The 13,659-nt window shown below is 42.1% G+C and overlaps 1 pseudogene across 2 annotated transcripts; it reads right to left on the bottom strand.

Moving 5' to 3' along the window:
• Positions 1–781: 781 nt before the first annotated feature.
• Positions 782–1,828, bottom strand: LOC147898453 (TLC domain-containing protein At5g14285 pseudogene; annotated as a pseudogene). Of its 2 annotated transcripts, none has more exons than XR_015541602.1 (2): positions 1,719–1,828; positions 782–1,647 (listed from the first exon to the last, which is right to left on the bottom strand). The product of XR_015541602.1 is annotated as a TLC domain-containing protein At5g14285 pseudogene, transcript variant X1 (transcript). The 2 variants fall into 2 exon arrangements; XR_015541603.1 differs by having other exon boundaries at positions 782–1,593.
• Between the last annotated feature and the right edge of the window lie 11,831 nt (positions 1,829–13,659).

Genomic DNA, 13,659 nt, shown 5'->3' with positions numbered 1-13,659 from the left:
GCCTTTTACCTCGAAAATATTGTGGTAGGAAGGGGACAAACACTTACCAGAGTTTGTACCATCTAATGAGATTGAAGAGGGTCTGTTTGTTGCAGTAAGAGCATCTGATGCAAATTCAGAGTTGGATGACCAAGGTGGCCCAATTCGGGTGGCAAAGGTTGCTCATTATGCCACGTTTGTGTGGAACTTACAAAGCTAGTGTTCCAAAAATACCCAATTTATGAGTCTACGAAGTGATATTGAGTGGAGGTAAGCAATTCAGAAAAAAAGCCCAAACGAAGCAAGAAAGTCCAAATTTTTTGAATAGTGTGTTTACAATAATTCTCCATATATATACAGACAAATTTGTGTGTGTGTGTGTGCGCATGCGCGGGCGCACACACTTGTACACATATATGCGTACATATGTGTGGGTACTTAGACACCCATGCTTGAAAACAAGATGTGCGTGTCCTACCCTAAGTAGACAAAGTGTAATTGATGGATTTTCTATTATTAAACATGAATCACATTGTTAAACATGAATAAAAAAGGTGAGATCAGAGTAGACTTTAGTGATATCATTTGAGAACTTACTCAGATGAAAAGAATTTTTTGGAGGCAGAGTAGGCAGAAGAAAACCGAGACAAGAATGAACTTAATGATATAAAATTTTCCGAGCAGTATTCGTCGAGGAGAAATACAGTATTTCTAGCGCATAGGTCCTTTTGACTGGAAAATTATCTAGAATTCAATGTATTGGTTCAAGACATACAAGCACACTCATCGTGTGGCTCCGGAGTAAATATCATACTTCTTGAAAAGCTGCACGACAAACGGATACGCCTTTTATTGCAACTTAGCAGCAATCTTATTTCGAGCGTTAAACCGCTGGAGTCCTGCCCATAAACTGAACACCCACATGATGCCCCCTGCGAGACCCACAATAACCATTGCCATCCACGAAGCTGCGAGCCAAAACGGAACGACTTTTCCTGCTCCATTCGTGAGATAGAATTGGCAAAGTTTCCATCCTAGTAAGGGCGCCACAATACCCCTGGTAAAGGTGAAAAGGACTGTGAAGACAAGGGAGGTCGATTCATAGATCCTTTTTGCTATTTTCGATTTCTCACGACCTAGACGTGCCAACGTCCACACATTCTGAAGGGGCGTCGTTACTTCTCCCAGCGCCAATAAGGCCATGATAGACAGAGCACCATGTTTCGTGTAGTATCGGCAAGACAACATGTAAATGGATGCCGCCAAGTGGTGGAACACGAATTTGTAGTCCTCGGGATCGAAGAGTATATAGTGCAGGAGATCCACCAAGAAGAATGCCGCGCTAAACTCCATCACTACATTCTGCAGAGGTGTATTGGGCGCCTGCAATTTCCAGGGACGGCGAAGCAATTCATATCCTGATAGAATTGTCGTGAACGTGGCATGGATCATGGACATAGAACAGCTTGCTGCCTCAAGACGGGCTTTGTTTTTCCAACTACAGAACAACCCATAGTAAGCGATCAAGTAAATCACGACAAAGAGGGGGATCCATGAAGCGAGCACGGGCGATTCTTCCTGCGATGGCGCCTCCATTAGAGCAACCGTTTAGAGCTACTCCAACCAAGAGGAATCTTCTGTGCATCAGCGATTTTCCAAGGATAACATCTGGAAAGCAGAAAGCAAAACATGAAAGCACTCATTCTAAAAGCACAAGGAGGCATCAATAAAGTACGTACAATCTGGCATCAAGGAGGAGCAATTTGTGCAAACGTTCGTGGCGGAGCAAACAGATCCACATGCATCAGCGAGAACTGAAAAGATCGAAGAAATACAGAATGAGGCGATTGCAGGAGGTGATGATTGACGGAGGATCCCTGCAGCATATACCAAGCAACCTACAGGCCGTACCAGCATATACCAAGCATAACGACCACCGCAGAAAAGATATGACAAACAACCTACAGGCCGTGAGATCCCCAAGGAAAGTCCCATCACGCACACCTTATTTTTTGGGTCTGAAAAATCAAAGAACACTTTTTTTTTGGCCTCAGGTTCGATTTTTGCAAAGCTAACAATACCTATTTTTTGAAATTAAGAAATGTGATTTTTTGTGATTGGTCGATTGTTTGATTTCCCATTACTTTTCTCTAGAGCGTCTCATTACTTCTTTGTCAGTTTTTAATGTTTTCGAATACTCCTCTCTCTATCTTCTCAATTTCTCTCTCTCTCACTTTGAGCAGGCCCGTTCAGTACTATTAGTATTCACCTTAATGTTTTTTCTCCAAAAATCTCTCTCTCTCTCTCCACACACACACACACACACACGTGTGTGTATATACACATACACATACATAAGTGTGTATATGTGTGTGTATGTGTGTGTATACATACATACATGTGTGTGTATACATATATATGTGTGTGTATACATACATACGGTCATTACTACACACGCATCCTATTGCGACGTTTATGTACCGACGATTAGCGCCCGCTTAGCGTTAATCGTCGGTATAAAAATCGGGTGTCGTAAATCGTCGCTATATAGCGACGTTAGTAAAAGTCGCTATATAGCGACTTTTAAAGGTCGCTATATAGCGACACTGAGACAATATATTATAGCGACGTTTTACAGAGAGGTTTTTTTTTTTTTTTAGCCTTACAATTTATTTTCTTCCAATGACAAAATTTTTTAAATTTTCATACATGTTTGAGCTCATAGAGAATTAAAAAATGAGAGCATGTACATCAAGCCTTTGAAGCTCATATATTCATGTCCAAGTTTGAGATGAGAAAAATCAAATTAAATAAGAGCATTTACATCAACTGTTTCATCTTGAGCCAAGTCTAAGGCACCAAGCAAGTCTATCTCCAACTCTATACCGAGTTGATCTCCTATATCATCATCGTACTCTAGCATCGTACGTTCACCTAAAAGTATTTGATCATCTTCTTCAATTAAGCTTAAGTGTGGTGATTGATCTTGACGATTGTTGTCTTCCTCGTCAATATCGTGATCTCCATCCTCCTCCCGTGCGATGTCATTATGCGCATCTTCCTCTTGCCTCATGTGGTGATCTACATCTTCTTTGCTAGATTCATCAATTGGATCCGGCATTGGTAGTGGCATCTCCATATCCACATCTCGATCTTCAAAAATCTGCTTACTTCGTGGTGCAACTTGGATCACGTACCACCATCTTGGATCAGAACGATCCGGATGAAAAACCACCTATATTGAAGATGAAAAATCACGTGCCAAATGTCGTCAATTATATATATATCAATGGACTTAAAAAACGAAAGCTTCGACTAATTAAATCATTAGTATGCACCTGCTCACAGTGCTCGGGAAGAACAAAAGTATCACTTTCATCGGTCCAATGTTTGGTGGAGTCTATTGTAAAGAGACCGCTACCATCTTTTCTCACAGTCGCATGGGGACCGTTGTAAGTAGTTCTAAACCATTTTACATCAAGAATGAAAATAGTAAATCGTCTGAAATCAATTTCATAGATGTCGCGTATGGTTCCACAATAATCCAACTGTGAGGAGAGAAGATTGGTATCCGAAGCACTTGCTCGGCTATCTTGTGTGAAGTTAGCCATGACTCCACAATCATACGTGACTCTCTTTGAATCGATGCGTTCTACGCGAAAATGTCGTCCATATGACCATAATGCACTGTACTTTTTGTACTGTAAAAGAGCATCATTAAAACAATGAAGATGCACCTATTTTATAGCATATATTGCCACAAATAATTACTTAATTACATCAAGAGATAAGAAACTTACATGCACCATACATCCAGATGATAACTCCCGCTCGCGCTCGTTTATTGTCTCTCCATCACGTTCGGCTTTACATATAGCTAGTTGTAGCCAATCAAGTGACATGTGAGTAGGGAGAAGAGCCAGATCTCGTGGATATGGTTGTGATCGCCTGTACATTACTCTGAATCTTGTCCTTGCATTTATTCTTTCTGCTTTGGCCACTTCATATCTCTCAATCCACTTCTGCATCTCAGGGCTATTGAGGATACAAAACTTATTGAATTTCTCCATTTGCTCTTCGCTCATCTTTCTTTCAATCCCTTTTCCTTGGGGGACCTCGCCAATGATGCGATCATCATCCTTGTTGTGCCAAGCTTGCGGCATATCAGGATCCGTGGATGCAAGAAACTCTGTGATATATACTAATGACTCTTGCACAAGCCATCCCTCTGCCATGCTTGCTTCTGGTCTTGCTCTTTCTCTTACAAACCCCTTTAAAGTTTTCATAAACCGCTCGAGAAAAAACATCCATCGATTATGAACGGTACCTGCTATAGCCACCTCATCAACTATGTGCACAAGCAAGTGGACTTGAGTTGTCATAATGCTTGAGGGAAAGTGCTTCTCAAGCAAGCATATGGCTTCGATGGATTCCACCCTAGCCTTCTCGATGCTCGATATAGAGATCTCTTTTTGAGATATCCACCTATTTCACATGTCCATGCATATGTAAGATATTTGAGATATCCACCTATTTCACATGTCCATGAAGAAAATACATAATGCGAATTGATAGTAAGCATACCTCACAATACCACAGATCTTGAATATAGCATTTCTAACATCTTCTTGTAAGCACCCTTTTATTGTAATTGGAAGGATGAACTATCAAAGCAACAATGAAATCATGTCAACAATATAACATAATAATAATTACGCTAATGCATCACTATTATCGATACACTAATTCTACTTAGAATACCTGTAAGACCTTGTGCTAATCATGGGACTTGAGGCCACTAAGCTTATTGTCCTTTGAAAATGCTCCTTTCAAGCAACGCATGTACCCTGTCGGTGTTTGAAAAGAGGCAATGTTTGCCTTGATCGCTGCCTCCTCCCTCGTAGAGAGGATCCACGTTGCTTTCGGGAGGACAACTTTTCCTGAAGCATGCACTTGGGGCCACAAACGAGACATCCTATTCATAGCACGCAAGTCTTCTCGCACTCCTCTCGAGTCCTTGGAACCAACCAAGTGTGCCCAAATGGTAGCCCCCACATTCTTAAAGATATGCATGGGATCCAAGAGATGATTGATTTGTAACTGACCCCAATAAGGAAGCTCGTGAAAGATCGATAGCCTCTTCATACCAGGAGGAGGTTCCTCTCCATTCTCCCTCCAAGCTTGAATCCAATCACTTGCTTTCAAATATGATGGTGGTGGATCAAGCTGACCTCCACGTGCGAGATGGTCGAGCGGAAGGTATCGAGCATGACCTTCATAAACATTTTTCCTCATGTGTTTGGAGTAGCGTGCAAGCGATTTCAGAGCGGGTCCACAAACAGGACAAGCATGGTACCCACTTGTAACAAGTCCTGCACGCGTGCATGAATATGTTAGTACAAGACATGCATGCAAAAGAGAGTAAAAAAAGCATAATCCCTCATTGTACATGTAAAGACATAACCACGTACCTGCGCACTCTCCATATCCTGGGTAGTCATGCATGGTCCACATCAAGATACCCCTGACTAAAATATCATTGGTATGCCTAGGAGCTCTGGAAATATCAAAGACCTGCACTCCTCTCCATAATATCTGTAACTCCTCTATCAAAGGTGCCATGTACACGTCCATGTTTTTTGCCTTGTACTTTCCTGGCACAAGTAGTGCAAGCATGAGGTGTCCCTTTTTTATTGTTAGCCATGGTGGGATATTGTAATTCACCACGACTATGGGCCATGTCGACCAAGATGTCGAGCGTAACCCGAAAGGATTCACGCCGTCCATGGCTAGCCCAAGATGTAAGTTGCGTGGCTCTCTCGCAAAGTCCGGCCACTGATTATCTATGTGCTTCCAAGCCGCACAATCTGCGGGAATCCTCAATGTGTGATCAGTGGACCGATGAGATGCATGCCATGTCATCAACTCCGCTATGGATTTGCATCGAAACATGTGTTGTATTCTTGCAATGATGGGAAAGTGTCTTAAGACCTTTACCGGTATCCTCTCACCCTGCAAGTCATCTGTATATCGTTGTTCCCCACACTTTGGACAACTAGCCAAATCTCCATGCTCACGACGAAAGAGAATACAATCATTATGGCAAGCATGGATGGTATCATAATCCATACCCACCATTGTTAGCATCTTTTTCGCTTCATCTCTTGATGCGGGCATGGTATTTGGTGCAGGCAACATCTTTTGGAGCAACCTATGCAAAGACACTATCCAAATGATGATTCTCAAAACAAACAATATCCAAATAATGAGTCAATCAAATTAATGCAAGGGCTAACCTCATTAAGGCTGAGACACTTGTATCCGACCACCCATACTGTACTTGTAGATTCAAGATTGAGAGACAAGCACGTAGTTTAGACATCATGGCACCCTCGTACAATTGTGTTGATTGCAACTCTCGCATTTTCACCTCAGACTCTGACATCACGTGTACGTGGGATGTAGTGCCTCTAAAAATGGAATCCATCATGTCGACCATACCCTCGTCGTCATTCGGGAGACTATAGTCTTGTTGAAAGTGAGAAGGTATATGTGTACCCTCGTCACCCTCGTCATCCTGTCATAAGTATGTATATATGAGAAGGTATATGTGTACCCTCGTCACCCTCTTCATCCTGTCATAAGCTCATTCGTGTAAATAGAAGATCTTCTAATTCCGGGTATACAATAAGATTGCAAACTTAAATAGCTTTGACTTACCGATGATCCATCAACATGTGCAACACCAACGGGGGGTACTGGTTCCGGTTCCTCCCCATACATCCGCAAGTGGCGCATGATAATACGACGTTGATGTCGTACTTCTCGCTTGCAATGAGTGCAATGACAATATAACATCTCCGTAAGCCACTTCGTACTCCCGGGCGTTGGCGCATCATCGTATGAGCTCATGCGGAAATAGAGAAGGAGCTTATGCGGAAAGAGAGAAGGAGCTTATGCGGAAACTTGCGCATAAGCTCATGCTCATGAATGAGCATAAGCATGAGCTTATGCTTAAGCTAGCATAAGCATAAGCATAAGCTCATGCTTATGCGGATGCGGAAATAGAGAAGGAGCTTATGCGGAAAGAGAGAAGGAGCTTATGCGGAAACTTGCGCATAAGCTCATGCTCATGAATGAGCATAAGCATGAGCTTATGCTTATGCTTATGCTTATGCTTAAGCATAAGCATAAGCATAAGCTCATGCTCATGAATGAGCATAAGCATGAGCTTATGCTTATGCTTATGCTTAAGGCATCCGCATATGCTTATGCTTAAGGCATCCGCATAAGCATGAGCTTATGCTTATGCTTATGCTTAAGCATAAGCATAAGCATAAGCTCATGCTTATGCGGATGCGGAAATAGAGAAGGAGCTTATGCGGAAAGAGAGAAGGAGCTTATGCGGGAAAAGAGAATGAGAGAAGCATAAGCTTCTCTCATTCTCTATTTCCGCATAAGCTTATGCGGAAACTTGCGCATAAGCTCATGCTCATGCATGAGCATAAGCATGAGCTTATGCTTAAGCTTATGCGGAAACTTGCGCATAAGCTCATGCTCATGCATGAGCATAAGCATGAGCTTATGCTTATGCTTATGCTTATGCTTATGCATAAGCATAAGCATAAGCTCATGCTTATGCTCATGCGGATATAGAGAAGGAGCTCATGCGGAAAGAGAGAAGGAGCTCATGCGAAAAGAGAGAAGGAGCTTACGCTCATGCAGAAATAGAGAAGGAGCTTATGCGGAAAAAGAGAATGAGAGAAGCATAAGCTTCTCTCATTCTCTATTTCCACATAAGCTTATGCGGAAACTTACGCATAAGCTCATGCTCATGCATGAGCATAAGCATGAGCTTATGCTTATGCCTATGCATAAGCATAAGCATAAGCTCATGCTTATGCTCATGCGGAAATAGAGAAGGAGCTTATGTGGAAATAGAGAAGGAGCTTATGCGGAAACTTGCGCATAAGCTCATGCTCATGCATGAGCATAAGCATGAGCTTATGCTTATGCTTATGCTTAAGCATAAGCATAAGCATAAGCTCATGCTTATGCTCATGCGGAAATAGAGAAGGAGCTTATGCGGAAAGAGAGAAGGAGCTTATGCGGAAACTTGCGCATAAGCTCATGCTCATGAATGAGCATAAGCATGAGCTTATGCAGATGCGGAAATAGAGAAGGAGCTTATGCAAGCTCATGCTCATGAATGAGCATAAGCATGAGCTTATGCAGATGCGGAAATAGAGAAGGAGCTTATGCGGAAAGAGAGAAGGAGCTTATGCGGAAAAAGAGAATGAGAGAAGCATAAGCTTCTCTCATTCTCTATTTCCGCATAAGCTTATGCGGAAACTTGAGCATAAGCTCATGCTCATGAATGAGCATAAGCATGAGCTTATGCTTATGCTTATGCTTAAGCATAAGCTCATGCTTATGCGGATGCGGAAATAGAGAAGGAGCTTATGTGGAAAGAGAGAAGGAGCTTATGCGGAAACTTGCGCATAAGGTCATGCTCATGCATGAGCATAAGCATGAGCTTATGCTTATGCTCATGCGGAAAAAGAGAAGGAGCTTATGCGGAAATAGAGAATGAGAGAAGCATAAGCTTCTCTCATTCTCTATTTCCACATAAGCTTTTGCGGAAACTTGCGCATAAGCTCATGCTCATGCATGAGCATAAGCATGAGCTTATGCTTATGCTTATGCATAAGCATAAGCTTATGCTTATGCTCATGCGGAATAAGCTTATGCTTCTCTCATTCTCTATTTCCGCATAAGCTTATGCGGAAACTTGCGCATAAGCTCATGCTCATGCATGAGCATAAGCATGAGCTTATGCTTATGCTTATGCTTAAGCATAAGCATAAGCATAAGCTCATGCTTATGCTCATGCGGAAATAGAGAAGGAGCTTATGCGGAAAGAGAGAAGGAGCTTATGCGGAAACTTACGCATAAGCTCATGCTCATGCATGAGTATAAGCATGAGCTTATGCTTATGCTTATGCTTATGCATAAGCATAAGCATAAGCATAAGCTCATGCTTATGCTCATGTGGAAAAAGAGAAGGAGCTTATGCTCATGCGGAAATAGAGAAGGAGCTTATGCGGGAAAAGAGAAGGAGGTTATGCGGAAAAAGAGAATGAGAGAAGCATAAGCTTCTCTCATTCTCTATTTCTGCATAAGCTTATGCGGAAACTTACGCATAAGCTCATGCTCATGCATGAGCATAAGCATGAGTTTATGCTCATGCTTATGCTTAAGCATAAGAATAAGCATAAGCATAAGCTGATGCTTATGCTCATGCGGAAATAGAGAAGGAGCTTATGCTCATGCGGAAAAAGAGCTTATGCGAATGAGAGAAGGGGGAAATAGAGAAGGGGGAATGAGAGAAGCATAAGCATTATAGAATAAGAGGGAAAGGAAATAGAGAATAAGGGGGAAAGGAAAGAGAGAAGGGAAAAGAGAGAGGGGGAAAGAGAGAAGGGGGAAAGAGAGAATAAGAGAAGAGGGAAAAAAGAGAAGGGGGAAAAATGAGAAAAAGAGAAGGGGGAAGAGAGGGTTCCTACGCCCATCACTGCAGCTAGCGCTTAAGGCGCTAGCTGCAGGCCAATGCAAATAACAAAAAGCTTAAATGGAAAGAAGAGGAAGCACTTAGCTGTAGAAGTATGTCCCGCTCGGTGTAGTGGACTGGGCCCACAAAAGAGAGAGTATGTCCCGCTCGGTGTAGTGGACTGGCCCTACAAAAGAGAGAAAACAACCCATTTTTTCAAATAAGATGTTAGTGGAAAGAGGAGATCACAAAAGCAACTTCTTGAAAGGAGACAAGGAAAGAGAAGATTGAGGAGACAAGGAAAGGAGGAGATTGAGGAGAAGAGAAGGAAGAGAAGGAAGAGAAATACAGGAAGAAGAGGTGAGTTTCTTTCTTTCTTTCTTGAAATTTCGTTTTTTGTTTCAATCCTTTCTAATCAAGCATGAAAACTAGTTTAAAACTTTAGCAATACAAGTAGAAACACTCACAAAACCAAAGCTAACAAACAAACAACCTACATTGTTGAAAGAAACTCACCTTTTGAAGAACTTTCTTTCTGGAAACCAAAGAGGGAAAAAGGAGAGAGAGGGTGTACAAGAGGTAGGAGAAGGGTGAGGAGTGGGAAATAGAGTAGGAGGTTGCTTGGAATAGATGGGAGGTCAGTGAAAATAGGTGGGAGGAGATTTTGGGTTGCTTACTTGAGAGATTAGGAAAGCTTTGAGCAAAATGCCGCGGGTTTCGGCGTTTCGGGTTTTAACCCACAGCGTCGCTATATAGCGACGCTTATTCGTCGCTATATAGCGACGTTTTTAATTTAAAGCGTCGCTATATAGCGACGTTTTAAATTAAAAACGTCGCTATATAGCGACGGAACAGAGCGTCGCTATATAGCGACGCTTACTGTTTATTTTTTGGTGTGGCCTCTTGTGAAGCTCAAACATGCTATGCCTATAATTGTCAATATCTCCGATCCTCTTACTACATAGCCTTACTATATAGGATTTTTTGTTTCAATCCTTACTATATAGCGACGTCATTCTTTTTATATAGCCTCAAGAGAAGCTCAAATTAAACATGCTATGCTCATAATTGTGTACATCTCCTCTTCATGCTTATGTTTTGGTTTTATAAGTGTAGATGGAAGGGACGAATGTACCAAGGAGATGTGCATCTGCTTTGGTAAAGGAGACATGCGTGTACTTGGGTACATAGATTCAGACTATGCAGGGCATGTGGATAGTAGGAGATCCACTTCTGCTTATGTGTTCAGCTTTGCAGGTGGTGCAGTGTCGTGGATGTCTCATGCACAGAAGTGCATTGCTTTGTCTACCACAGAGGCTGAGTATGTTTCAGCCATAGAGGGATGCAAGGATGAGCTTATGCTCATGCATGAGCATGAGCTTATGCGCAAGTTTCTGCATAAGCTTATGCGGAAATAGAGAATGAGAGAAGCTTATGCTTCTCTCATTCTCTTTTTCCGCATAAGCTCCTTCTCTATTTCCGCATGAGCATAAGCATGAGCTTATGCTTATGCTTATGCTTATGCATAAGCATAAGCATAAGCTCATGCTTATGCTCATGCATGAGCATGAGCTTATGCGTAAGTTTCCGCATAAGCTTATGAAGAAATAGAGAATGAGAGAAGCTTATGCTTCTCTCATTCTCTTTTTCCGCATAAGCTCCTTCTCTATTTCCGCATGAGCATAAGCTCCTTCTCTCTTTCCGCATGAGCTCCTTCTCTCTTTCTGCATAAGCTCCTTCTCTATATCCGCATGAGCATAAGCATGAGCTTATGCTTATGCTTATGCATAAGTATAAGCATAAGCATAAGCATAAGCATAAGCTCATGCTTATGCTCATGCATGAGCATGAGCTTATGCGCAAGTTTCCGCATAAGCTTATGCGGAAATAGAGAATGAGAGAAGCTTATGCTTCTCTCATTCTCTTTTTCCGCATAAGCTCCTTCTCTATTTCCGCATTAGCTCCTTCTCTATTTCCGCATGAGCATAAGCATGAGCTTATGCTTATGCTTATGCATAAGCATAAGCATAAGCTCATGCTTATGCTCATGCATGAGCATGAGCTTATGCGTAAGTTTCCGCATAAGCTTATGCGGAAATAGAGAATGAGAGAAGCTTATGCTTCTCTCATTCTCTTTTTCCGCATAAGCTCCTTCTCTATTTCCGCATGAGCATAAGCTCCTTCTCTCTTTCCGCATGAGCTCCTTCTCTCTTTCCGCATAAGCTCCTTCTCTATATCCGCATGAGCATAAGCATGAGCTTATGCTTATGCTTATGCTTAAGCATAAGCATAAGCATAAGCTCATGCTTATGCTCATGCGCTTAAGCATAAGCATAAGCATAAGCTCATGCTTATGCTCATGCATGAGCATGAGCTTATGCATAAGTTTCCGCAAGAGCTTATGCGGAAATAGAGAATGAGAGAAGCTTATGCTTCTCTCATTCTCTTTTTCCGCATAAGCTCCTTCTCTCTTTCCGCATAAGCTCCTTCTCTATTTCCGCATGAGCATAAGCTCCTTCTCTATTTCCGCATAAGCTCCTTCTCTATTTCCCCCTTCTCTCATTCTCTATTTCCTCATAATCCCTCATTGTACATGAGCATGAGCTTATGCGTAAGTTTCCGCAAGAGCTTATGCGGAAATAGAGAATGAGAGAAGCTTATGCTTCTCTCATTCTCTTTTTCCGCATAAGCTCCTTCTCTCTTTCCGCATAAGCTCCTTCTCTATTTCCGCATGAGCATAAGCATGAGCTTATGCTTATGCTTATGCTCATGCATAAGCATAAGCTCATGCTTATGCTCATGCATGAGCATGAGCTTATGCGCAAGTTTCCGCATAAGCTCCTTCTCCATATCCGCATGAGCATAAGCATGAGCTTATGCTCATGCATGAGCATGAGCTTATGCGTAAGTTTCCGCATATGCGTGAGCATATGCGGAAATAGAGAATGAGAGAAGCTTATGCTTCTCTCATTCTCTATTTCCGCATATGCCGAAACATGAGCATAAGCTTATGCTCACCCATGAGCATAAGCATAAGCTCATGCGGAAAAAGAGAAGGAGCTTATGCGGAAATAGAGAATGAGTTTCCGCATAAGCTCTTTCTCTTTTTCCGCATAAGCTCTTTCTCTTTCTCTTTTGCGTGAGCATATGCAAAAATAGAGAATGAGAGAAGCTTATGCTTCTCTCCTTCTCTATTTCCGCATATGCGAAAACATGAGCATAAGCTCATGCTCACCCATGAGCATAAGCATAAGCTCATGCGGAAAAAGAGAAGGAGCTTATGCGGAAATAGAGAATGAGTTTCCGCATAAGCTCTTTCTCTTTTTCCGCATAAGCTCTTTCTCTTTCTCTTTTGCGTGAGCATATGCGGAAATAGAGAATGAGAGAAGCTTATGCTTCTCTCCTTCTCTATTTCCGCATATGCGGAAACATGAGCATAAGCTCATGCTCACCCATGAGCATAAGCATAAGCTCATGCGGAAAAAGAGAAGGAGCTTATGCGGAAATAGAGAATGAGTTTCCGCATAAGCTCTTTCTCTTTTTCCGGATAAGCTCTTTCTCTTTCTCTTTTGCGTGAGCATATGCGGAAATAGAGAATGAGAGAAGCTTATGCTTCTCTCCTTCTCTATTTCCGCATATGCGGAAACATGAGCATAAGCTCATGCTCACCCATGAGCATAAGCATAAGCTCATGCGGAAAAAGAGAAGGAGCTTATGCGGAAATAGAGAATGAGAGAAGCTTATGCTTCTCTCCTTCTCTTTTTCTGCATAAGCTCCTTCTCTTTTTCCGCATGAGCATAAGCATGCGGAAACTCATTCTCTATTTTATGCATAAGCTCCTTCTCTATTTCCGATGCCTATGCTTAAGCATAAGCTCATGCTTATGCTCATGCATGTGCATGAGCTTATGCTTAAGTTTCCGCATAAGCTCATGCTTATGTGTGAGCTTATGCGGAAATAGAGAATGAGAGAAGCATAAGCTCATTCTCTATTTCTACATAAGCTCATTCTCTATTTCCCACTCTATTTCCCCCTTCTCTCATTTCCCCCTTCTCTCCTTCTCTATTTTCCCTCATCTCTTTCCCCTTCTCTATTTCCCCCTTCTCTCATTCTCTATTTCCTCATTCTCA

This window comes from Dipteris shenzhenensis, chromosome 9 (assembly GCF_047967505.1).
Source record: "Dipteris shenzhenensis isolate YYH24624 ecotype China chromosome 9, Dip_SZ_1.0, whole genome shotgun sequence".
Lineage (NCBI taxonomy): Eukaryota > Viridiplantae > Streptophyta > Polypodiopsida > Gleicheniales > Dipteridaceae > Dipteris > Dipteris shenzhenensis.
This window is presented reverse-complemented; position numbering and strand designations above follow the sequence as displayed.